At 35.0% G+C, this 27,105-nt stretch overlaps 1 protein-coding gene and 1 long non-coding RNA gene across 8 annotated transcripts in view; both read left to right on the top strand.

Moving 5' to 3' along the window:
• LOC119535544 (ankyrin repeat domain-containing protein 26-like) overlaps positions 1–27,105 on the top strand; it is a 961,331-nt gene that overhangs the window by 155,396 nt on the left and 778,830 nt on the right. The gene's annotated exons all lie outside the window — the stretch shown is intronic.
• Positions 1,758–25,107, top strand: LOC119535558. 3 transcript variants are annotated; one of them, XR_005217204.1, is made up of 7 exons: positions 1,758–1,888; positions 3,994–4,064; positions 14,431–14,491; positions 14,584–14,786; positions 16,813–16,919; positions 17,740–17,864; positions 24,925–25,107. It is a non-coding gene; the product is annotated as an uncharacterized LOC119535558 (long non-coding RNA). The 3 variants fall into 3 exon arrangements; XR_005217205.1 differs by lacking the exons at positions 1,758–1,888; positions 3,994–4,064 and adding an exon at positions 8,259–8,356 and having other exon boundaries at positions 24,928–25,107; XR_005217203.1 differs by lacking the exons at positions 1,758–1,888; positions 3,994–4,064 and adding an exon at positions 8,259–8,356.

The raw sequence follows: 27,105 nt of genomic DNA, 5'->3' as shown, positions 1-27,105 counted from the left end.
CTGACAACTAAAAACCAAAGGATAAGATAGTTGATTCAAGAACTGCCTTCACAGTAATAACACTGAATGTGAATGTATTAAACTCCCCAATAAAAAGATACCAATTGTAAGAATGGATTAAAAACTATGATTCATTGATATGCTGTTTTCAAGAGACCCATCTTATACCTAGAAATACAAAGAAATTGAAAGTGAAAAGATTGAAAAAATATTCCATGCAAGTATGAGGCAAAAGAAAACAGGGGTAGCAGTAGTAATATGAGACAGAATAGACTTTAAATGCAAAGATATCATAAATGACAAAGAAGGACACTGTATATTAATAAAAGTGACAATTCACCAAAAAGAAATAGCAATCATAAATGTTTATACATCCAGTCAATGTGTTCCCAAAGTATATGAGACAAACATTGGCAAAACTGAAGGGAGCAGGAGATGTTTCTACAATGTTTGTGGGAGACTTCAATACAGCACTCTCCTGTATGGATAGACAAACCAGACAGAGAGCCAATAAGGAAACTGAGAGTCTAAACAATCTGATAAATGAATTAGACTTAACTGACATTTTTAGAGTGTTACATCCCAAAGTACCAGGATATTCATTCTTCTCTAGTGCTCATGGAATGTTCTCCAGGATGGATCATATGCTGGGGTACAGCAAGCCTCAATAAACTTAAAAAGATTGCAATTATTCAAAGCACATTCTCTGACCATAATAGAATGGACCTAGAAATCAATAACCATGCAGGCATTCAACATAAAATACTGAATTTCTTAAACCTCACATAGTATTAACTTCTGCTTCTTATATTCTTTCCCTTAAAAGATGCTAATTGAAACATAAATAGTTGAAAGTGATTTTTCTTTTGTTTGACTCTCCTTTAACTTGCTTATTTTGAATAATACTGACATTAGATTATTGCTATTTGACTATGACTCTTTCCAGATATTCTGGACTCATCATTTTTTTTTCTTTGTTCATTTCTAGTATCTTAAAGATATTTTTATTTTTAATGGGTATGGGCAGAGGGCAGGAAAATAGCTTTAATTAAATACTCTTCCTTTAATGAAGACAAGTTGTACGTGGGTGATAAAGAGAAAAGAAATGGGCATTAGATGCATTGAAGACTGAGTTTAATTCCTAGTTTCCCTACTTGGTAGGGTTGTGACCTGGGAACATTAGTCACCTCACCAAATATGTTTTCTAATATGAAAGGGAAGATAGTAATACATGCTTCAATGGTGGTTGTAAGTTTATATAGACATTGTTAAGTCCATGCCTACCACCTGCTCATCAGCACCATTAATGTAACTACTATGACTGTTATTATTATTATTATTTTAAGCCTACAAAGCTTTCACTTACCTGACCCCTAGTTGAATTTGAATTACAATATGTTAACTGTATCAGAGTACAGAAGAAATGAAGAATTCTTCCTTTAAATTTTCACCTACTTCAGATAAGTGACCTCAATATAGTTTCTTGTCCATCAAGGGACTTTAAATTACCTACTACTAACACCACAGTGGGACAAGAAGCTTCGTTTTGCTTTTTCCCTTCCTTATAGCCTTGGAGGTAATTTACAAAGATAACCACATGAGCAACCAAGATGCTTATGTCTGTTAGTGTCTGTAACTACTCATTGCTCTACAGGCAGGAGAGATATCAGCTTGGTAAAGTATATATTAAATTAGCTTTTTAAGTAGTTTAATTTAAGTTCCTGAGGGTGAAGTTATCTTTCTGTTATTTTAGAATACCCCTCATGTTTGCTGTAAATTTTGAATCAACAAATATAGTCCATCTTCTTCTTCAGAAAGGTATAGATGTCTCTTCTTGAGATTCCCATGGATGGACTGCAGAAGAATATGCTCTTAGTGTTTTTAATGTGTAAGTTTTTACGTTATATACAGTTACCACTAATCAGTGAGATTTAAGATAATCATAACAGTTATCAATAAAACTGGTGAGGCAGGTTTTATAGTTTGGTTCAGGATGTCTTAGAATGGCTGTGAGTTGGTTCATGTCAGCAGCCAGAAACTACATAAGAGGCAAAGTGCATTCAGAGTTGAGACTTGTTAGAAGTAGCAGTGAATGCCACATTATTGACGGGAAGAGGTAAGGCTCAGGATTTTTAAGACCTTTATTCTTAGTGCTCCTAAATTTTTCCATTTCATTCCAAGTATAACCTTTATGCATGGGGTACAAAAAAGGTCACATCTTTGATTTTTCTTCTTACTTATTTGAGTCTTGAAATGTCCAGGTTTGCAAAAATCCTGTATTTCCCCTTGGGGCTATCACCTATCCCCACCCCCTTGAAATTTCCAAGAACCCAGTGGGATTTACTAAGTCCCAAAAAGACAATCTTCTTTCACAAGTTAGGTGGAGAAAAAAAGGACATTCTAGTGTTTCCATTGCTTCTATTGCTGCAGTGTTGCTATTGAAGTCTGGTCCTGTAGTCCGGTCATGATTGACCTTTCCTAGGAGAATACCTTTGCTGATCCAGACCCCTCCCAGGCTTCAGTGGTGACCCACACTTAGTCTTCAGAGTTACAAATTCTTCAGTTCATATGTGCTCATATGCTCAGCCATTGCTTCCCAAGCACCAGCACCCTGCCCTGGCTGCTGGGCCTTCTAGCTTGAGCTGCACACTTAGTAAGCAAACTGATATTCCCCTTCCTCTCCCCTCAGTACATTGTGTGGAGCCCAGATTGTCAGGGCGAATTACCTTTTGAGGCCCTAGTTTGCCTTTTCTGCCAGCAGATATGAGTGGGAACCCTTCTGATTGTCAGAGAGGTTTACATAATCCTGCAGGAAGAGATCAGTGTTTCCTTTCATCTTTGCTGCTAAATTTGTACCCCAAGGCCCCTTTAGTCCTGTGGAGCACCATTACTTAGATTGTCAAAAGTTCCATATCATCCTTTCCCAGAGTAGTAGTGGGTGCCAACTTCCCTTAGATTCCATAATTAAGGTCAGCCCCTCAAGTGATCTGTTTCCCATAATGAAAATTTCCCAAGGCCTTCCATGAACACCTCAAAGCAGCCATTTGGCAGAATTCTCTGAATATATGATAGGTTACGTGGATTTAGGAGAGCTAATTCTCCTCCATGACACATCAGTATCCATGTATTAACGAAGGATTATATCTTCCAAGACGATTGGAGATGAACATGGAAATTAAGCATTGTTCTAATAAAGATCAGAGTTTGGGTTGGTAAAGAATGAATAGTCCAAGTCAGGTCTTAATGTCTGTTAGTTTTCTGACTTGGTGTGATTTAACTACAGTAATAGGGGCCAATTATGTTATCTAATTTAATGAGGTAGTATATTTAGAATATAAGTTCATTTAGTTACAAGTCATATAGTAGCTAAGATGCTCTGAAATTACAAACCACAAAGAACAGAGCAGCTAATATCCAAAACTAGGTCTTAATAACATTTTCTGAAAACTGCATTATTGGGATGTTTAAGCTTATGATAAAACTGCATCGAGTTTTAGTTGAGATTCCAAAATAGTTGCAGCAATAAAGTTCAAGACAGATTATTCCATTTCTTCACTGTTTCTCTGAGCAGTGTTTTATATATTAGTCCATTAAATCCTCATAACAGTTGGTGAAGTGGGACAGTAAGATCCCTGTTTTGTAGAGGAAGAAACTGAGCTTCAGAGCAGGGACTTGTCTAAGGACAAATACTATGTGTTCCAGAGCTAGGATGGCTGCCGGGTGTAGGAAACATTCTACTGTGTCCCACTAACTCCCACTAATTTACCACCCTCAATTAAAAACCGCTTCACTTTATTTTTATTTTTTTCTTCTTCTTTAAATGCTTAATAAAAGGTTTGTAGAGCTTGTATTTTGAAGTCTATGGGATAATTAAAGTTCTGAATTCTTAGCCCTGATGTTTTCAGAATCTTTTGAGAATCATTTAATGTATAGGTTAAATATTCTTCATATCAGCATTAAAGTAGTAATGTTATCCAATTTTTTTATACATAGCTGTCAGCAACTGATTTCTGATTATAAAGAAGAAAAACTACCTACGATTTCCTCTCAAAATAATAATCCAGGTAAGACTTCTGGTAGTGGAATTACTCTTCATGGTTCTACCATAGATAAAGAAATCAGAGCAAGAAAGTTTTGATATAATGAAAGAGCAATTTAAAAAATCAATGTGTAAATTAGTGTGTTTTTTCTTGCTGAATAGTTCAGAGTTCAGAATTTTTAAAGAAGTTTATTGTAGGCAGTTTATATTCTGTAACAGTATATTGTCTGAAAAGAAATTTACTTTCTTAATCATGGCCCCTGAAATCCCATATATCGTTCTGTAATTAAGAAAAAAGAATTTTAAGTTAGAATGTTGTATGTTTCCTCTATAATCACATCACAACCAATTGGAAAATTATAAAAATATGTATTTTATTTTTACAATAAATGGATTACATTTAGTAAATGAATATTAGTTATTGCATAGTGATTTGTGTCAGTAAAAAAACAACTGTCTTTAAAATAGGAACTCAGCATTACCTTTCTGGTATCATAAACAAATGACCAATCAGTAAGAACTGAAAGACTTATTGTGCACTAACACCAGTACATTTTTTTAAAGATACCTCCTGATAGTACAGAAGTCAGAAGAGCAAGTCCTTTTTTAGACACAGCTTATTTTACATTTTTTCATAGCAACAAGACCTCACTATTATTGGCTTCATTCTTCGTATAAATTAAAGCACAATGAGATATATTGACCTCATTAGAACAAGACACTTTCTCCTATCTTTTGGATAATTGTCATGATTTAGTAATTTTGTAAGTTTGTTAGAAGTTGCTTTATTGCCTTTAGCGAAAAGATTAGCATAATAAATATCCAATAGCCAAACAGTGGATTCGAGAAATTATAATAAAATGACAAAAGCATTTCACGACAACAGAACGCTATGGTGAAAATTGTGCCTGATGTGGCACCTAGTGTAGTGTACAACCTGAACTGCATGAAGACCCCTTTAATTTAGTGGACAGTTGACAAAGAACTTCTGCAAGTCAGGTTTTGCAAGTTGCAAGTAGACACAAAGATGAAATAGACAATTTTGGTCTTCAGGGTGCTTAGAATAGAATAGAACTGTTCTGTGGTTTTTTAACAATTAAAAAAAAATTCTATTCATTTATTCCCTTGTCCACTTAAATATCTATCAAGTCTCTTTTAGGTACTAAGCATTATTCTAATGTTGCAGAATACAAACATTTTAAAAACACAGGCCCTGCCCTCCAAGTGCTTGTTATTTTTCCTGTGTACTATACTTTGTTCAGTTCTTACCATGTGCTAGAAGCCCTTCAGAAGCATACGATTATCATTATTATTTATTAAAATATGTTTGTTGTTTGATATGTGCCAGGCACTTAAGTCTATGATGAGGAATTAGAACTTTAAAAAAGTGGGCAGGATTTAAGATAAGCAAGCAGAGTGAGTAGAAATTTGCCAGGTAAGAGGCAGGAGGATGAGGTTTTGCAGAAGAAAACAGCTAACTAGATTACATGTTTGGCAGAAGAAGAAGTGAGAACAAAGGCTAAGATGCATGAGAGAACTCCGTAGGATTTGTGAGCAGTTCAGTTTTGCTGGTGCATAAAGTGTGATGTGGAAATGGTTGGGAATGAGTGTATACATCACTATGGCAAGCTTATAAAAGACTTTAATACCATAGAAATGTGTAGACTTACACTGTAGACCATAGGAAGTTTGTCAGCCAGAATGCTATTCGCTGCAAATAAGAGATGAACTAAGTGTCTAAATCAACACCAGCGGTGTTTTGCTGGCTCAGTGATGTCATCAAGAACCCAGGGGTTTTCCCATTTTCAGCTGTCCTTTTGTTGGTGTTTTGTTTTTGTCTCCTTTCATGTTGGCTAATTAGCAACAGCTCCAAGCATCATGTTCTCACTTGACAATATCAAAGGCTACAAAGGCTGTTTTTCTTCATGTTTCTTTTAAATAGGGAGAAAACCCACAGCTTGCAGTGGGATTTTCCTAACATTTTCTTGGCTGGGTTGCAGCACATGCCCATCCTTAAGCCAGTCAGTGGTAAAGGAAATGTAATTACTGAGGTTACTTTTTGGAGTTAGGGAGGGGCACTTCTTTGGGCACTTGGTGTGATAAATATCCAAACAGAATTGTAGGTCTCTAGTGAGAAAGAAGAGTAAGGAAGGGATATTGGGTAGGGAGCCAGCAGTGTTTGCTGCAGGGATTCATTGAAGCATTCTGAGCAAGGGACTAACAAGATTAGATTTGTGTGCCAGAGCATTCTGGTTATGGTATAAAGCAGGGATCTGCAAGCTTTTCTTGTCAAAGACAGACAGTAAATGTTTTAAGCTTTGTGGGCTTTACAGTGCTTGTCACATCCACTCAATTCTGCTGTTGTCATGCAGAGTCAGTCAGAGATGGTACACAACTGAATGGGCATGGTTGTGTTCCGATAAAATTTTATTTACAAAATCACAGGCTGGATTTGACCTGCAGCACTAGTTTGCTGACCTCTATATAGAGGATACACTGAAGGGAACCAAGTCAAGAGCCTGAGAGACAAAGGAGGCTTTGCAGTCTCCAAGGCATAGCTTCCTCTTCACCAGTCCTTGGACCTGTAACAGTTCATTTTGAACTCATCATCCATTCTTGTGAAATTGGTAGGTAGGAAGATAAATTTTTTAAATGTAAAATACTGGTCTTTTTCTTGGCATTATGTCTTTTTCATTGTTTTGCCTACAAAATACTTTCATTTAGAAAATAACTATAGTGGTTGGTGTTCTTTTTTTCCTGTGAAAGTCATCAGTTGAGGATCCATGTTTAACTATGGCAGTGGTAGTGGAAACATAAAGCAGAGACAGAAGAACAAGGTGCAGTCAACATGATGTATTGCTTATCAAATATAAAAAGTTACAGGGGAGAGAGAAATCTAAGATGTTTTATAGGTTCCCAGTTTGTGCATGAGCATTTAAATTGGACATGAAGGACAAGTAAGAATTAGTCAGCTGAACAGGGAACAGGAGGATCACAGGGAAGACAAGCTTTTTTCTAGGTGTTTTGAGAATATGTAGAAGTGTTCTTTTTCCTAGAAGTGTTGATAGACTATCTAGGTAGAGATTTTGAGTAGGTAATTGTATAATAGAAGTTTATATCTGGTGGCAGAGCTCTAAGGTTGAAGAAACAGATTTGGGATAATCTGATTGTAATTATTAGGCAGAGTCATAGGCCTGAATGAGCTCATCCGTGATTGGGCACACGGAGAATGAGATGAATATGACAGAACCCTGGGGAATACTGACATTTAAGGGATGGACAGAGGAAAAGGACTAAGTAAAAGCAATTGAGGACTGGCCAAAGAGAAGTAGGAGGGAATCAGAGGAAATAATGTTGCAAAATTTTAAAAAAAATGTTTTTCAAAGAGAAAGTATTTACTGTGTCAAGTAAGATTACTGAAAAGTAAATTGCATTCAACTTTTGAAAGTTCTATGGTGATAACCTTTTCAAAAGAATAATTTGAGAGTCACTGTAAGGTCTCTCATTGATGTGGTTGGTGCCTCTGATGCCCAAATATGGAAAAATAACTCACATCATATCTGAGTAGCTCTTCCCTAACTTTTTGTAGATCAACACACAAGTGTTTGTACATATATTAATGTGGCAGTTTTAGGTAATTAAAATCTGTCCTTTTTATGTGATTAATATTTCAGTACAATTTTGAGATAAATAGGCCTAAGCACATTAATCTCTGATTTAAAATGAGAGTAAAAATTGTCTTTTATTTTAATTATATGGATGTTCCAATCTTGATTAATTATACGGATGTTCCAATCTTGATTTATATTATGCTGAATCCCTGTTTATATTTATAAAACATGATAAGCTCTTCAGTCATTTTTATCAGTTTTTTCTTGCCTAAGTATATGATTAGAAATACTTGCTTTATGTATTTTCATATACTTTACTTTGGCAATAATAGCCATATTCTGTTACCTTGATCTTTAATTATCTTTAATTTTCAAGATAACTAACTCTTGGTAATTCATGATTATATTATATGGTAATAGCAGGTTCTGTGTCTACCTTTTTGAAGTTTAAAAAATTATTAACATTCCAAGGTAATTAACTGTAGTCATTTAAAATGTACTTTGTCCTCTCTTTTGTTTTCCTTTTGTTTTTTGTTTTTTTGTTTTTTTGTTTTTTTGGTCTATTAGCATAGGATCTGATGACATATGCCTTACAAGTGGAAAAAGCATGATTTCTATGGAGATTTGCCACATAATGGGGAGGGTTGGAAAAAATGCTATGATCAATACTACAGAGCTCAGTGTTTGGACCATCCTGCTCTATGAGGTGGGTCCAGACAGACATTCTGCAACTGCAAGGAGGTAGTCTCAAGAGGCTATACTTCATCAAATGGAATCACAGAGTCTTGTGTTCTCATCCAGCAATTGGAAATAAGGCCAGGCAGGGCATGACTGCTGTGGGTGTTGCATCAATAGGCTCCTCGGTGGTCCTCTCCCTGTGGGGGATGAGTCTGCAAACAGCCTGTGCTCTCCAACATGGCTTGTGTTCTACAGCTGCCTCTGTGGTCATGGGGATTGTCATTAGCAGGTCCCACTGTTTTGCTTGATACACAATGAAAAAGAGTGATTTCTCCCATCAAGGAGAGGGACAATCAATGGCACATTCTGGTTGCTTGAGCGAGTTAATAGGAGTTGGGTTTTCTTTGTCATTTCTGGCAATACCCCCTGGCATCTTGCCACAACCTCTTCTTAAGCTTCTGTCTGTGCTAATGAAGTATGGTTCGGGGTGGATCTTAGGAAAGCTTTAAAGGAGGGTTCTCTCCGGTATAGTGGGAGACAAAATGTCAGCTGAATTTGATCCTTGTTGCATCACATATAGAGGAAATGGCTAGAACTAAATGAGCTGTCCAGTGTCTTCCCCAGAAGAAGATTAGAGAGAGTAAGTCCATTGATCTCCCCTGAGTTCTTGTCCACTGGCAACTGGAAAGTCTTTGCTGCAAGTACAGTGCTCATCAGCCTCACTCCCTTATCGTGTGATGTTTCACCCTGAGTGGAACAGACTCAACTGAAGAGCTTCAGTGCTGTGTTGTGTCACAACAAAATACATTTACTCTCTTCTGAGTCTAGTGGCAGAAGTCCAGAGAAATTATGCTATTTAAATTTGACACTGTCAGCTTATACTGATTCTGCTAATGACACTATTTTCTGTCAGTCTGATAGGGTTAGGTTAGGATTATGGTAATTGTAAACAATATACTTGTAGGTGTGAGATGTTGATAAATTACATTTTCCTTTCCTTGCATTTAATAAATACAAAGGAGGGGAAGTAGTAGTTCTTAATGCATCAATGCCTACTGAGAAGATAATTAATATTCACTCTAACGTAGTCTTCAGGTGTGGTCTCCAAGGACTGCTTTGTAACAATCAGGGTCTCATACTTTAAATATTCACTGTATTTCTATTGTTGATATAAAATGTAATTCTTCTTTAGGAGAGGATGAGAGTTCTGCAGATGACTCTCTAAGCAGTTAGGATTTTACAGATTTTTAAATTAACTATTAATGAGGGGATGCAGAGAAAAGAAACTAACATTTGTTGAGTATTTTAGTCTGGGATAGACAACATATTATGTGCTTAACATTTGTTATCTCAAATAGTCATCACGACAGCTCTGCCAGGTTGCTGTGCTGTTATTGTCTTGTTTTTCCTGATTGAACTGCTGTGGTCCAGGGAGGTTGCTGAATTGTCTCCAAGTTCCATAGTTAACAAGTAGCTGAACCATGATTTACTGTCATGACACAGGGTTAGATAAGATCAGCTCCAAAAGTCACGTATAGTTAGACATTAACTCTGATTTATAGATTTCCCAGGAAACTTGTTTAGTTCTGGAGTTTGACCTAGTTTATTTGACATTTGGATTAGTAACCAGTACATTGTTTTGATCTCAAAGTGTTTTAGGGCAGGTCTCAGTTAGCTGTGGTCACAGGACCATGGGTTTTATGTAAGCAAGACCTTCTCTAGCAGTTTTCATAAGTAAACTGGAGATCAATTACTTTACTGTATGATGGAGAGTAACTACATGTAGACCATTTTGTGTTACTATTGTTCTTTCTCTACTTAGTGTCTTACTGACTATGCAGTGTGGTTTTGCCTTCAGTGAAGTTCTGTGAAGTTTACTCGTTTTCCTAGAGTCTGTTTCTTTCATGAATTTAAAAATAATCTTTTCTTGATTTTTTTTACATTCTTTTCTGCCTTTCTTGGTGTTTCTTTGTTCTATTTTTTTTTTTTTCCATTTCTGCCCACTAAGTAGTTCCATTTTTTTTTGTATACAGAATCGTAAGTTCATAGAATTTCAGGGTATTAAGGAATGATAGAGATTAATTAATCCTAACACCCTCTAGTACTTCAACCTCCATTCATAGTCCTTCCAAGTGCTTGTTCAGATTGAGAATGTGAAACACAGAGATTAAGGTGACTTATCTGGATCATACATGCAGGAAGTGTCAGAAATGAGATTTGAATTCAGGTTTCTTAAATTTGAGCCCAATGGTCTTTCTTCAGCATCCTGTAGGTGAGTGTTTTGGTTTTCTAAAGCTGCAATTTATCAGAAATGGATTGGCTTTTACAGTGAAGGTTTATTTAAAAATTTACCATTCTGAGGCCATAAAAATGTCCAAATTAAGGCATCAAGAGGTAAATACCTTCTCTGAGGAAAAGGCTGATGGTGTAGAGAATACCTCTGTCAGCTGGGAAGGCATCTACCTCCACCCCAGTTACAGAGGTGGCTCAGACCCCCTAGCACACAAGGGGGCTGGAGATTGCTGGACTATCCAGGTCTGTGCCCAGCATGGTTGTCTCTTAACTGTCACCCCTTTTCCCTCTTCACTGATGTCCTGCCCTTGTACATGTAGGGGAAGTGTGGGGTGTGGGTGGTTGTCGTATCATTCAGTGAGCTTCAGTTGTGTAGTTGGTAATATACCTGTGTTGGGGGTCAATTACTGAGACTCCATTTAGTTTGTTTCCCAGCAGTAGGGAAATAGAGAGCTTCTACCCTTGGCCATTTGAGTCCATCCTTGTTCCAGAAATCTGTCTTCATAGACTGAAGATTTAAATATTGGGACTCCCACTGATGCCTGCAGAAGGAGGAATTCAGGAGTGAGAGCCCATAGGAAGGAAGATCCCTATACAGCACTTAGGGAGATTGAGGAACAACTACCAGGAGCCTGTTTTGCAGCAGTCTCTCTCCTGGGGTATCTGAGTGCCTGGTTGGGTTTTTATGGTCTTGCTAGTTTATGTGGGCTTGAACAAGGCAGGAACTGTATAGGGAAAAGTTGGATTTTGTAATGTTTAATGTTTTAATCTCTCTGGAAATAACAGTCCCACTTAAAACATATGAATTTGTTCTTTGTTTTCAAACATTTCAAGGACTCCCTGTGCAGTGTTAAAGGGAGGGAAGGGGAATAGTGCTTTCACCTTCTTGAGAAGGAGCTGAAGAACCAAGACTACATTATTGCCATAGATTAGTCTTTAAACCAGGGGCAGACCATGGAGAAGGGGCAGTGTATCTTTCTACCTTGTTTTAGGTTATCAGGTTTGTTACACTTCAGGTAACAAAAGTTATATCAGTTGAGAGTTTCAGTTCAGCACCCAGGACTTTGGTGATGAAAATTATTCTCAGGCTTTGCCAGTATCCTGGCTGACACTTTTTCTTATGGGACTAAGAATGAGTCTTCATTGAGTATGTCATAGTTTGGGAGAATTGGAATCAGAGTTAAATAACTTAAGCTTTTCAATAAGGCAAATTGTAATTATGTCAAGAAACATTGTTTAATATTTGGATAGCCCACTTTTCACCAGATTTTTTAAAAAGCAATGAACTTACTTATGTTGTATATTTTTGACCTTAAGACTTTCCAACAAACCTGGCATTGATGATTCGTGGCCTACATCAGATGATGAAAACTTAGATTTTGATACCAAGGTGAAGTGCTCTCTTGTGAAATTAACTTTCCTGCTCTGAACTTAGTTTTATGTAGTATTTAGCCTTAAAATTTAGGTTCTCTGCCTATCATTGTTTTATGTTTGTAATGGAGTGTTGGTCAAAGAAAACCATTTTATAGAAACATGAATATTTGAATTTTTATTTATTTATTTTTTTGCTTTTGTTCAAACTGAAGATTAGGGAGTGGAGGCTGAAAGAAAGAATGGGCTAGGAAATACATAGTGACATAAAATTCTATTGAGAAAAGCTTTCCCAAAATGGAGGAAATATGAAACATGGTTAAGCATGAGGATTCTTACTGTGAATTTCAATCATACTAATATGAGTTTCATAATTTTCATGGCTTATTTTAATAATCCTGGGATCTCTTTGGTACCTTACAGTTCCAAAAACAGACAGCATATACTATGTAGTTTTTTTCCCTTGGACTCTATTTTTCTATCCTGTAGTTTTTAGGAGAGAACCTTTTCTCTATTTCCATCTTTGGTTCTTTATTTACATTAGAACAATATTAGAAAGGGTGGGAATTTAGAAATTTAAATTCTCTTTCCCAAAATCTCTATTATGAAGAGATTCCACTGTGTTTTCTAAATCATTCTATGAAGTATATATTTGAAACTCTTCATCTAATTGCAGAATACATGTTTTATATGGAATAATAACCAGCCCTAGAAGCAGAGACTCTTGATGACTAAATGATAAAATTTCTATTTCAGACATTTTTTGTGTATGATTTTTAAAAATACCCATTCAAATCCTTTATATAACATTAAAAAACCCCAAATTTTAGAAGTTTTTATATTATAGTTATTTAAAAATCATTTTAAGGCCCCTGCATCTTTATAAGCTTGTGGGAGAGAGGAAATATTTTTGCTTGTGTCCTGGAGCACCTAGAATAAGGTCCTGCTTGTAAGAACCATTTTGATATTTTGGAATCTGACTGAGCAGACATGGATTTCTCTATAAAAGAAAATTACAAGTAATATAATATGCATTATATATCTATTTCAATTTCTAAAACTATGGCTTAAATTTAATATTCCCTTTTAATATTTAGGATGTATAAGTTCATTTGAGTTCTATTGAGGGAATGTGTCATAAACAAGAAAGAAGTTCATAGTATATTTTCTGGTGAACTCCAGTAATGATATTAGATTAGGGTATAGATAAAAATGTATCAACCATGTTCTCTTAAATATATATTTTCAAGCCAAACGTTGTTCTTTAGAAATTCTGTTCACCTGTTCTTTCTCTTAGTAGTGACTTGATGTGTTAGAAACATTTCCTTTTGCATTTTTCTCTCTCTGTAGTAATAGTTTAGAGCTTTCATGTTGTGGTAGAAGACTGTGTTCAACTAATTGAATCACTTACACAGACAATCATAGACTAATACAAATCATTTTTTAGAGAGTTACTATGAACAAAAGTCTTTGTAATTATCTGTGAGATACACACACACACACACACACACACACATTTCTCCACATACCTTCTTGTAAGTCTCTTTTTTCTTGTTCTATCTTGGCTAAGCTTGTATTTGATTGACTAGTCATGTCTCATTCCCCCAAAGCCTGTTTTTCTTTGTTTTCCTTTTTTATTTACCCCAAGCCTAATATTTCCTTCACAGTAAGCATTTTTTCATTGTCTGTTTTCTTGTCATTTTACTGTATCCATTGTAGCATATTTATTTGCAACTTTCTACTCAATAGCTGTGCGTGTGTGTGTCTGTGTGTGTGTGCTGACTTTCATTTATCAGTCATTGCCCCAGAAGGATTTTTCTTTTTTTCTTCCTTCTCTTTCTTGGAAGGGGATGAATTTATTCCATCATTTGTCTTTAGGTTTTTGACAAAAGAAGCAATCTATACTGTTTGCAATTCTAACCCATCCAAGTAAGATACTACTAAGAACTAAACTATCACATTTTCCCCCCACATGAGATAAATTGGATGACCATATAGATCATGCAAAGATGATGCTGAACACATTTCAAACTATAACAAATAATTTCAATTTCTCAATGCTAGTATTTTTCAATAATACTCTAAACTACCAGGGATAAGTTTTTGTTTTAGATTATTTTGGTTAAGAAAACAGTCTAATGGATAACATAGTTTTTTGTATCATATTATTTATAGGTAACAGGAATAACATTTTGGGGATAATCTATATAATCTCCCATAATCCTCACCCATGAGAGGTCATAGGTGAGTTAGTAAATGGCAGAACCAGGATTTGAATCTACATCTGAATGACTGACTCCAAAGCTGTGCTCTTTGTATTAGATCATAAAGTAATAGTTAATATTATAATTATGTACATTTTACAAAGTAACAGTTCATATTATATATATTTACCAAATCTGTTACTTATTATTCTTAAATTTATAACTTTTTTTCTAGAATCTCCCCAAACCAAGCTTAACAAAGCTAATGACTGCTTCTCAGAACTCCAGGAAAAACAGTAAGCTATTCAAAGAGTACTTAATCTTGTTTTATTCACTGATTTGAAATTACAGATATTTTCATGTACTCTTTACTTTGTTTTTACTGCAGTAGAAGAAAATCGTAGCATTGGGAGACCAGAAAATAGAACTTTGTTAGAGGACAGTAGTTCTGATAGTGAACATGAAGATGTGGTTGAAACCCTCCCAGAGTGGCCAGTCCGAGTCCAGGGCATCTCTCCTGCTGCCTTTCCATCACCTGAGCCTCTTCTAAAACCTCCCCTCAAGTCTTCAGCAGTCCATGGTGCTACGAAGGTAAAAGTGCATTTTGTTTTGTTTTTTACTTTTTCCTTGCTTTTTCATATACTATACCCCCATTCTCTTAATTGTTTACCAACTTTAAGATGAAAATTATTCTAGAATGAAATAGAACTCCTCAAGATCATAATAGAAAACAAGTGCAAGAGCTAGAAGGTTAGATGAGCAGAGTTCAGATTTATGAAATGGTGCTGGGACTGTACAGTTGTTTGGTATGACATTATGGAAAGAAAGTATTAGAAACCATGAAAAAGAACAGCTAGATGGATATGAAGATGATAATGGGGCTGAGGGAGAATTCATTCATTCAAATAGGGTAAGGTGAATATAGAGGTTGAAGAGAATCAAAATGAAAGAGATTATTATAAAAACATAGAAATAATGCAGTTAAATGAGAGCAGGAACTCTTATTATAGACTATGATAGAAAGTTTTCAAATGCAAATTAAGAAAAGAAAGCCAGGTAATGAAAGAAAATACTCAGACTCTTCTGAATGACTTATTGCTGAATTCCTTTGAAGAACTGAAAGAAAATTTAATCCTCACTTCTTTTATGTTTAGTAATTTCTTATATTTAATTTTGCAAACCTTGTGTTCATAGTATCATCTGTTTGTAGTGAAATCTGTTTTCAGCATTATCAGATTTACTGTGAATTACAATAATTGTCCCTATTCTTTCTTGTGATATGTAACTTAATTGTCCTACTCTTTGTTATACTCTGTAGCTGTTTTAGATCTCTTAAGAATAAACACAGGAATATGTAAATAACATTTAGTCTTTTCTCTCATTACTATTTAAAAATCAGATTGAAATTTCTGATTGTATAAATGAGGCTCTAAATCTGCATCCATTAAATGAGAAAATAATTTTAACATCCATTAAATGGGAAAATAATTTTAAGCTGAAACACTTAAAAGAAAGAAAAAATGTAGAATTTTTTTTTCTGTAGAGATTCTGATTTATGTTTATTTAAGAACTATCTGTATATATTGGACACATGCATGCAAATATCAAATGGGTAAAATCACAATTCATGATTTTCTTTTCTAAAACAAATTATTTGTTACCTGTAAGGAAGAAAAGGCTTCTAACAGAGCATACACAATTATCTCTCGCAGAAGTCTTTTTACTTTTTAAAATAATTCCAGCAGTGAGTACATGTCATTATTTTCAGGAAATATTATTACCTTCAGTATTCATAGTTGTTAAACCTTGCACATATATCTTCTCTAAAACTCAGGAATCCTATTGACTTGCTGTTTTTTAGTTCCTGCTTGATAATCATAGGGATAGTTGAAGACACTGAAATCTTCCATTTGGATAATCAGAGCTTTATTGATTTTTTTAATGCTGCGTCCTTTCTCCAGTCTTTAACTACCTTCCTGTGTGTTATATGATAGAAAATTATTGTATGCTGTTCATAGGGAAATAAGTAAACTTTATGAATTTTAAAATGGGGTTTTACATCTTTCTTATATCATAATGGTACTTAAAATAACTTATAATTCTATAATCACATAAGCATTTCTCTTATGTAGTTTAAAACTTCTCTTTAAGTTTAATTTTTAAAAATGAGCCTTTTTTGTAATATTTTGAATTGGTGTTTTAAAATTAAATCCTTTCATTAAATGTAAAAATTCATATTACCTTGATGTCAGAAATGAATGTTTGTATATATTAGTAAAAGAATATTTATTTTTTATCTTTGAACCAGATGTTGAAATATGTCATTGGAAAAATGAATTCTATGGTTTTATTTCCTGCTCTTGTTTTCAAGATTTCAGAGTTCAGTATAGGTCTTTATTATTTAACAATATCAGCTTAGCATATTTTACAAATATTTATCTGTTTTTTTTACCATATGCTTTTTCTGAGTAAGGTCTTCTACTACTTCAAATGTATACAAATGTTTCTTCTTGGTTCCCTGGATGTCTCCAATTTGCTACATCCCAAACTGAAGACTTGTCACCGACCCATCCTGACTCTTTCTAATCAACTCTGTCATTCATTTTCCCCATTTTAGTGAAAAGCACTGTTGGAAACAAGTAAATGGGAAACATCCTGGACTCCAGCCCTCCAGTTAAGACATCTACTCAGTCATTGATCTGAGGATTTTCTACCTTCTTGCCAGTTTGTATATATCCTTTTGCTTCTCTCCCTATTATTACTATCCTAATACATCCACTCAGTCACCAAGTAGAGGATTTTCTACTTTCTTTCCAGCTTTTCCTGTGTCCTTTTCACTTCTCTCCCCACTCTAATTACCCTAATTCACTTTCTCACCTGTAATTTTGAAATACTATTTCTGGTCTAGCTCCCCTTTTCTTTGTCTTTACATTGCTGCCAATTGACCTTCCTAAAATATATTTGTGATGGTATAGCTCCTCTCCTTAGAAACTCACAGTGGATTCCCATTACCTAAGGGGGAAAGTTCACATTCTACCATGATGCCTCTGTGTTCTGGCCCTAATTCTCCAGTTCTATCCCTCAATCTCATTCCCGATAACTGTGTTCCATTTTAACTACACTACATCTTTACACTCTTTTAACAGGTTGTTTTATGCCACATCATTTTGCTCCTGCCATCCTGTCTAGAATGACCTTCACACCCTCCTTGCCACCTTTCTGTCTTTCTAGATATAGCCCTATCTTTGCAGCATTTTGGGAGCTCCCCAGATAGAATAGGCTTTTCCCTCTTAAGTACCCTTACTCTTCTTTATCCACTTCAGGTGTATAGCTGGTGAATGACAAATTTTCTGCCCTTATTTGTTTTTATGTATCTCTTCCTCTTCTAGAACACAATATTTATAGTTATTCCCAGGATAGTACCTACAATTTTGATACACGCAATAAATGTTTGTTGTCTTATTGCTGAGGTACTGACTGAATGAGTGAGTGAGGAAATGAATATGTTTTCTGAAGTTGGTTTTTTTTTCCTTTTCAATTATAGGAACAACAAAGCCAGCAATTTTTAAAAAAGACACTAGCGTTTGTATTACTGAAAGTGCTCCAAGAGTAGGAATGAATAACGACAATATGACTTTTGTTGGTGGAGCAAAAAAACTGATAGAAGTGGTAAGAATGAAAAGTTTTCTTTGCTTAAATATGATTATAAAGAATGTAATTGAAAATATTTCAATCTTAATATATCATTTGTTTTAACTATTTTTCTTTTGCTATCTATCTTTATAAGTATTCAAATTACTACCAACCTCTTTCTGAAACTACTTCAACTCTCTGAAGGTCTTTTCTGCTTTAACTTTTGTTCCATTGAAATATTCATGAATGCAGATAGACATACATGTATTTAATATTTACAGTAATGAATGTTCTCATGAATTTTTCTGTGATGACATTTTATAGATATGTCAGCTTTAGGACTGGGTGAAAAAGAAGATATAGAATCACATTGGGATTCTGAGGTTCAGACTACTATTTTTTAAAGTATAAGCATTGTGTGATATTAAAAAGTAAAAGAGGAGGCTTTGACTTTACTTTCTGATCTCTGTATGTATGCCAACAGGGAATTCTTTTGTTATATTTTTTGACCTATAATTAATTAAGCAATTATATTCTAAGTACAAAACTGCTGTATAGTATAATTTACTAATTTGCAGGATCCACTTGATGAAGCCAGTGTATGTAAGCAAAAAACAGGGCTTCGAAGTGATAAACAACCAATTTATGTTCTGAAGTTAAGTTTTTCTAGAGAGACTTCCAGTTGACCAAGATGGCATCATAAGATTCTCCCAGGTGCCATTTCCCCACAGAATCTTTGAACAAGTAGCAAAGTCTGGCAGAACCATCTTCCTCAAAAGTCCGGAAAATAGTCAAAGGGTTGCAGTAATTGGGCAAGTGCCAAATGAAAAAAAGGACAACTAAAAACTGGTAGGAGAAGCTTGTGGCACCCTTGCTGGCCTAACTCTACCCACTCCCCAGCACAGGGTGGGGGGTGCTCCCATTGTGAGACCCTGGCCCTTTTCTGAAGAAAGCAGAACAACCCTATGTGGGGTGCCTGTGTGCTGGTGCCAACATGTTGTATGACAGCCTGCAAGACTGAACCAGGGTGCTGGTTTCCAGCTCACCCTCCCAGAAATTGCCCCAAGGGAGAGGCAGCTTGCAGGCAGCTAAAAGCAGTGTGAGAAACAAGTCAGTTAAGCAATGTGGGAAACAGTTAAGCTGGGTAAGAAACAGTTAAGTGTCCTAAGGCAAAGGATTACTGGCTTTAAGACACACAATAGAACACCCTGGGGGAGGAGTGAGTCTGTTTCCTACGGAGTAGAGGGGACATTCTGATTCCTATAAAAGGGGGAATTCCTAAGGCCATGATAGGCAAGACAAAAATTTAGAAAAGACAGAGGAGAACTTGTCCTTAAGTTTTGCCTTGGGCTGATATTTTTGATAGGAAAATTGAATTCTGAGGCACATAGCCAGTGCAGAGCCAAATTACAAAGGCTGTGAAACCTGTTTTGTTTTGTTTTGTTTTTTTGCCTTGGTTGCTTTGTGTTTTTAGTGCACTCGAGGAAATTTTGTTATGTCACTAGCTGGATACAAACTCAAGAAATAGCTCAGGGACTAAATTCCAGAGTTAACAGTTAAATTTATGAAAAATTTAGAGTGTGCAACTAAAGATTACAAGACAAGCAAAGGCCAACAGGAAATGATAACCCATCCTAAGGAACAAGATAAAAATTCAGAAAACATTGAAGAAGAGCTGACTTTGAGCATACTGGACAAAGAATTTAAAAAAAAACCTTTGAGATGCTCAAGGAGAAATAGGAAAACACAGAGGAAGAACTACAGGATATCAGGAAGTTATGAATAAACAATATGAGAATCTCAATAGAGACATATAAATTTGAAAAAGATTGAAATAGAAGTACTGGAATTGAAGACCATAACAATTGAAATGAAAAATTCCCTAGAAGATTTCAACAGCAGATTGGAGCTGGCAGAAGACAGAATCAGTGAACCTAAAGATAAGACAATTGAAATGATTCAGGCTGAGGAGCAGAAAGAAAAAGGAATTTTACAAAGTGAACAGAGCCTAAGAGACCTATCAGACACCATCAAGCATACCAATATATGCATTCTGGAATTCTCTGAAGGAGAAGAAAAAGAAATAGGGGCAGAAGGACTATTCCAACAAATAATGGCAGCAAACTTCCAAAATTTAACAAAAAGACATGAATGTAGACATTCATGATGCCCAGTGACCCAAAACAGGATAAACTCAAAAAGAACCATGTCAGAAAACATGGTAGTCAATGTGTTGAATGCTAAGGACACGGAGAAAATTCTGAAAGCTGCAAGAGAAAGGCACATGTTATGTACAAGAGAGCCCCAATAAGATTAAGTGCTGGTTTCTCATCAGAATCCCTGGAGGCAAGAAGGCAGTGGGATGAAATATTTAATGTGCAGAAAGAAAACAGTTGCTAACCAAGAAATTTATGTCTGGAAAGACTGTCTTTCAAAAGGACAAATGATCTCACTGATATGAAATAATTAGAATAGCGTATTCATAGAGTCAGAAACTAGAATGCAGGTTACCAGGTTCTGGGGTAAAAGTGGGGAATCGGGAGTTAATGATTAATTGGCACTGAGTTTCTGTTTAGGTTTTGGTACTAGATGGTGGTGATGGTAGCACAGCATTGTGAATATAATTAATGCCACTCAATTATATTTGACTGTGGCTAAAGGGAAATTTTAGATATTACAAATGTTACTGGAATAAAAATTAAAAGAATAAAACCTTAGGACTCTACACCACAGTGAACCCTAATGTGAATGATGGATTATAGTTCATAGTGTAATTATAATAATATTGTTTCATATGTTGTAACAATGATAACACAGTAATACACAGGGTTAACAATAGGGAACACTGTATGTGTGAGGGGGATATATAGGAACTCTATTTTCTGCATTTTTTTTTTGTAAACCTAGAACCTCTCTAACAAAAATAATAATTTAAAATATCTAGAGAATTATTCCAGGTCAACATATGGCTAAATGTATGATTTCACCTGTAAAAGTCCTAATGAGGTTCACAGAGAAACAGTTTTGCACTATACTGCTATTTAACAACTTGCAACTTAAAAAAAGTTAATGCCTGGGGCTTGAAAATATTATTACATTTGGATGCTCAATTACATTTGCAAGATATTTTTTAGGTGAAGGATAAGCATGGGGAATGGTAAAAATATGTGGGTTACAATAAAGAAAATTTGTTTAGTGGTGTTCTAATAAGTAAAGACTATTTTGGATAGTAAAAATGGAATCCCTGAAAACATTTATGGCAACCAGGCTTGTAGTAATGTAAGAATAAAGTTAATAGTGAGCTGTACTAAGGTAACTGTTGCAGAAGGAGGTAGGAAGGGCCTGGCAGCTGCTGCAATGAGGTACAGGTACTGTATTTGAAGTCCAAAGTCACGTTAGTTTACCTGGTTTTGTCCCTTACCAGCTATGGGATCTTGGAAAAAATTACTTAACCCATTTGAATCTCAGTTACCTCATTCATAAAAATGGTTCTGAAACCTACCTCTCATGTTTGTGTGATTTGGTAGCAAATGTGGAAAGTATAAAGGGTGTTATACAAATATAAGATAAAATGATCACCATGGTATTTAGTGACTTACTAAACATTGATACTTCTTTAAACCTGAAAGAAAATAAAATGGCAGAAGTGTCACTAAAAGAAGGGGAAAGTTAGAATGGATGTGTGGATTTATAATTTCAGGTTTGTTAGGTTTCAGTAGTCTACTACTGGAGATGTCCTATAGTTATATAGTGATATGGCATCTGAGGCCTTCATGATGAGATTTTTAGACATTTTGACCTTGAGTACATTTCTGTTGTTGAATTCCAACTATGTAGGCAGTTAGACACCAAATATACAATGAGGGCTTATGTTTTTGTTTTTGTTTTTGTTTTTTTAATCTTTTTTTTTCTTTTTTTTTTTTATTAAATTCAGTTTTATTGAAATACATTCACACACCATACAATCATCCATGATATACAATCCACTGTCCACAGTATGATAACATAGTTATGCGTTCATCACCACAATCTATCTCTGAACATTTTCCTTACATCAGAAAGAACCAGAACAAGAATAAAAAATAAAAGTGAAAAAAGAACACCCAAATCATCCCCCCATTCCACCCCATTTGTCCTTTAGTTTTTATCCCCATTCCTCCACTCATCCATACACTAGATAAAGGGGGTGTGATCCACAAGGTCTTCACAATCACACTGTCACCCCTTGTAATCTACAGTATTATATAATTGTCTTCAGGAGTCCAGACTGCTGGGTTGGAGTTTGATAGTTTCAGGTATTTACTTCTAGCTATTCCAATACATTAAAGCCTAAGAGGTGTTATCTGTATAGTGCATAAGAATGTCCACCAGAGTGACCTCTCGACTCCATTGGAATCTCTCAGCCACTGAAACTATTTCGTCTCATTTTGCATCCCCCTTTTGGTCAAGAAGATACTCTCAGTCCCACGATGCCGGGTCCACATTCATCCCCGGGAGTCATACTCTGTGTTGCCAGGGAGATTTACACCCCTGGGAGTCAGGTCCCGCGTAGGGGGGAGGGCAGCGAGTTCACCTGTCGAGATGGCTCAGTTAGAGAGAGAGAGGGCCACATCTGAGCAACAAAGAGGTACTCAGGGGGAGACTCTTAGGCACCATTACATACAACTTTAGACTCTTCTTTGTGGTAATGAGCTTCATAAGGGCAAGTCCCATGCTCGAGAGCTCAGCACATCAAACCGCCAGTCCCAATGTTTGTGACAACATCAACACCAGTCCAGGTGAGGATGTCCAACACATCCGCACCTTCCCCCAGATCCTCGGGGCTGGGAAGGAGGAGGTTGTAAATATATTTTTTATTATCTGGAGGGCTTATGTTTTATTGGTAGGAAAAAAAACTGTCGTTTTAAGTGCTTCATATAAAGGAAAGTGAGAATGTTAGCTTAGAGATTATTGAATGAGTTTCTAGTTGGGCTGGGTGAGGGTGTGGGGTTTAGGTAGTCAGAGAAGTTCTCTCTGAGCATGACTTTTAAGCTGCCAACTGAAGGATTACAAGGAGCTAGTCATTTGAAAGTGGGAAAAGAACATTCTGGAGAGAGAAAACAGTGAACCACAACTCTTGTGTATCTTATTCACCATTTTAATCTGTCATCTTGGAGTGAGCAGCAAGTAAGAAGTGGGATAGCTGTTATCATAATCATTCTTTTCCTTATTATATGTAGAAAAAATGTTCATAATAAGTGGTCATCATATTTTAGGTGCTTAATAAATGTTCTTATTCTCCCCTTGTTTTTAAATCTTACTTGAAATAAGCTTTTTTGAAATAATTCTTAATGTGCAAAGGGTTGCATGCTATATCTCATTTTTGTTTGCTATTACTTAAACAAAACCTAAAGAAAAGTTTTTCTTACTACATTATCATTTTATTCAATTATTTTTCATATAGTAAAAATAAAAAGTCATGAAGCATAAACTCTCATTTGTTATAGAAAATGATTACATTCCTCTAAGTCCTTGTTTACCTACATGAAGCAACTTCTAAGATGTTCAATTGATACTCGATATTATGTACTCCAAAGTTCCTTGTGCCAAGCAACTTATTTTACTGCTGCATTAGAACAAAAGTATTTATTAAAGATTTTTGTTTACATGCATTATTTTTAAAATGTCCTCTTATTTTTGGTGGGAAACCCTTATTAGAGTTAGGTGTTTTGAAGTTAGTTTCTTGTTGGAATGTACATTAGCTTTTGTATGTGAATTTATTTGCTTTGGCCTTCCTTGCTTAGTTTACAGAGTCAACACCAAAGTGAAGATAAGAGTTACACAAAGACTAGAGACTCTATATGAGGTTCTTCATGTAAATGCTTTCATTTTTAATACCTGCACTTATTTTTAAGTCTAATTGCTTTTAAACTAGGAAATTCAGTAATTTTCTCAGAAAGTGATTAGGAAATCTTTGTGCAAGTCATTATTTTCAGAGAGCATCTCTGAGAGTGTTCCACAGAAGTATTTGCTTATTTATTTGAAGCCACAGATCAGAAAGGAAAAAATACATTAAATGGACAAATAGAAGGTAAAACTACATTTTATAAAAATTTGTTTGACAATGTTTACTTGACACATGAGCACTGGTGTTTTCTAATGGAAATCACCTATTAAATTCATAGTGTGGAAAAAGAGAAGTAAAATAGATAAAATTTGTATGTGGTTAGAGAAGATGCCAGCAACAGATTAAAAATTATGAGTGTTACCAAAGGAGTGAATTTAGGGACATTCAGGAAATAAGGTAGAGGACAGGCATTAAGAGAGGAATGAATGAAAAAGGCAAAAAGTACAGGGAGTAAAATGAAGAGAAGGAATGAGGTGTGCATAGTGAAATGTGGTCAAATAAAATGAATATGAATCTTTACAAAAAGGAACCGACTGTTATAAATGCAGGAAGAATATAAAATGTGATTCCTATACGAAGCATGTCAGAGCAGTAGAGCACTAACTTCCCACTCTGATTCTCTTCCCCATTGTGTGGAAGGGATTAATAAGGGAGCCTCCTGAATAATACTTAAGAGGAGACACTAGATGCCATCAGGCTCAAGAAATACAAATATCATAAAAATTCATTCACAAATTCATCCACCCAACTAAATGAAGAGAGCAACCAAAAACAAAATTGAAAAAATACAGTAGAAGCATATAAAGGCACACTGCCCACCATTCTCAACTTCAAGATTGTACTATTTTTATCAGCACACTAAACTTCAACTACATTAGTCATGCTTTCTGAAATTACATTATGTTTACATCCCTAGCAATGTACACCTGTTTCCTATATATCTGCAATGTTTGTATCCTTTTATCTGAAATCCTATACTGTTTATTCCGTCTCAAATTTTGTTCATCTTTTACAATTCAGCCTGTTATGTGAAGCCTCCCTGGATAATTATGAATATTTCTTAAAGAAGTGAATACTCAGCTAAAGATTAATCTTAATTTATATTTTCAATTTGTTAAATGTTATTTAGTTTATTATTATTATAAAGATTATATCTTTTATCTAACTACTCTAAGCCATTCATTTTAACTAACTATCTGGATTTCTCAGCAGAACTAATCTTAAAAATGAAATCAGAGGAAGAACAAGAGAGGCTTGATGGAAGTGAAAACAACCAACCAACCACAGGTATGTAAAAGTTTAAATTTCTGGTATAATTTTCTTTTGTTGCTTTAATAACTAGCATAGACCAAATGAAATTAGATTTGGACACAATTGTATAAAATCTGTAGATTATAATTTAATATTTAATTTTTAAAATATTTTAACTGCTTGTAAAACTTAATGTATTCCTAGAATCTTTAACAACTTATAGCCAAACTTTATCTTTGGAAGAAAAAGAGAACCACACCTTCCAGAATGAGGATATTCATGTTAGAGTACAAATAATGACTCTCCAATTTCTTCCCCTTAGTGTCTTCCATGTATTTTATTTTAGGGTAGAAAACCATAAGTATTATCAAAAAATTTTGACCCCCCCCATGAGTGTACATTAGAATATATTAGATCTGAACAGAAGGAGATAATCTATCTAAGTATATAATGCTATCATAGTACATAATTTGAATTAAAATTTAGGAATTTTCTTTTCTTACTGTTCAATGTTAATGGCCATGGTTCCTAATCATTTAATGTTTACCTACTCTCCAGTTACTAATGTGTAAAAAAAAAATCCTTAATTGCACTGTAGGGGCTCTCTGTGTCAGGCATGGTCAGGTGAAATGTTTTTAAAGTGAGGAAACCTTTGTCATATTAAAAATTATCTCAATTCAATTCTGCTACATTTAATATAGCGTGAATTAAGGTTAGTCCAAACAAACAGTGACAAAATTGCATTTGCTTCTTCATGTTTCTCTCATATGATAGGCTAAGACAAGTTACTTGTCACTTCTTACTTACAATTTAGTTGTTTGGGAATAGCTAAACATAGATTGAGTTAAATTGTAGTTATTTTCTAATTTTTCTTTGTCCATACTTGATGACTTAAGGATAAAGTTATTTTTAAAACATGCACCACAACAGAAAAGACATATGAAAATCAAACTGAGCAAATTAATCTTCCACTTTTGCATCTGCAAAAAATGTCTCAAGAACCAGAAATGAATGAAGAATGTGATAGAAAAGATATATCTGTATATTCAGGGCTTCCTTTTCTGCAAAAGCATGAGGAAATGTTGACCAAACAAGGCAAGTTAGAATTGAAAAATAATTTAAAACTCATCACAGATGAGTTAAAGCTGAAGTTTGCTGAAATTAGTGAAAAATTTAAAATTAGTACTTGTCCCAAATTAGAGCCACTCCATGACAACTCTAAAAGAGCAAACTTAAAGGTACTATCCTCTAATTTGACACATAATATACTTGATGATGAGGAAAAAGATGCATTTGGAGTCTCTGTCTCTGCTATATTCCAGGCAGTTCCTGAACAAAGAGAACCCAGTCTCAAAAATGTCTTTCCATCTCATTTATACTCTGGGTCCCAGAAATGTACTTGCCAGTCGTCTTCTAAATTTGATTTCAAAGATGATAAATTAGACTATGAAAATGATTATAAATCTGACACTGAACATATTTTTCACAAAAATAAGGAGAGTTTTTATAATGATACAGAAAATAAAATGATAAGGAATCCAGATGTACTTACAGTTGAAGTGCAAGAAGACCAAGGGTTTGATATGTAAAAGACAAGAAATACAAACCAAAATACCATGAACTGGAAATTAGATATTGGATATGCATGTTAGTCTAGTGATCCCAAAATCTTTCTTGATTTGTGGCTTACCCACTCGAGTTAAATGAAACATATGGTTGTGCAGGTCCATGGATTTTTTTTAAAAAATTTTACTCTATTGTCATATATACAACCTGACATTTCCCCCTTTAACCACCTTTAGACATACATGTCAGTGCTGTCAGTTATGTTCACAATGTCATGTTACCAAGCCCACCATCCATTACCAAACATTTCCACCATTTCAAATAGAAACCCTATACATTTTAAATCTTAACTTCCCAATCCTACCCCCTGCCACTCATGCTCCCCAATAATCTGTATTCTAGTTTCTTACTCTGAGTTTGCTTATTGTAATTGTTTCAAATCAGTGAGACCAAACAATGTTTGTCATTTGATGTCTGGCTTATTTACTCATTATGGTATCTTCAGCATTCATCCATGTTGTCTCATGTGTCAGAACTTCATTTCTTTTTATGGATGAGTAATATCCTATTGCA

The sequence above is a fragment of the Choloepus didactylus genome, chromosome 5 (assembly GCF_015220235.1).
Source record: "Choloepus didactylus isolate mChoDid1 chromosome 5, mChoDid1.pri, whole genome shotgun sequence".
NCBI lineage: Eukaryota > Metazoa > Chordata > Mammalia > Pilosa > Megalonychidae > Choloepus > Choloepus didactylus.
This window is presented reverse-complemented; position numbering and strand designations above follow the sequence as displayed.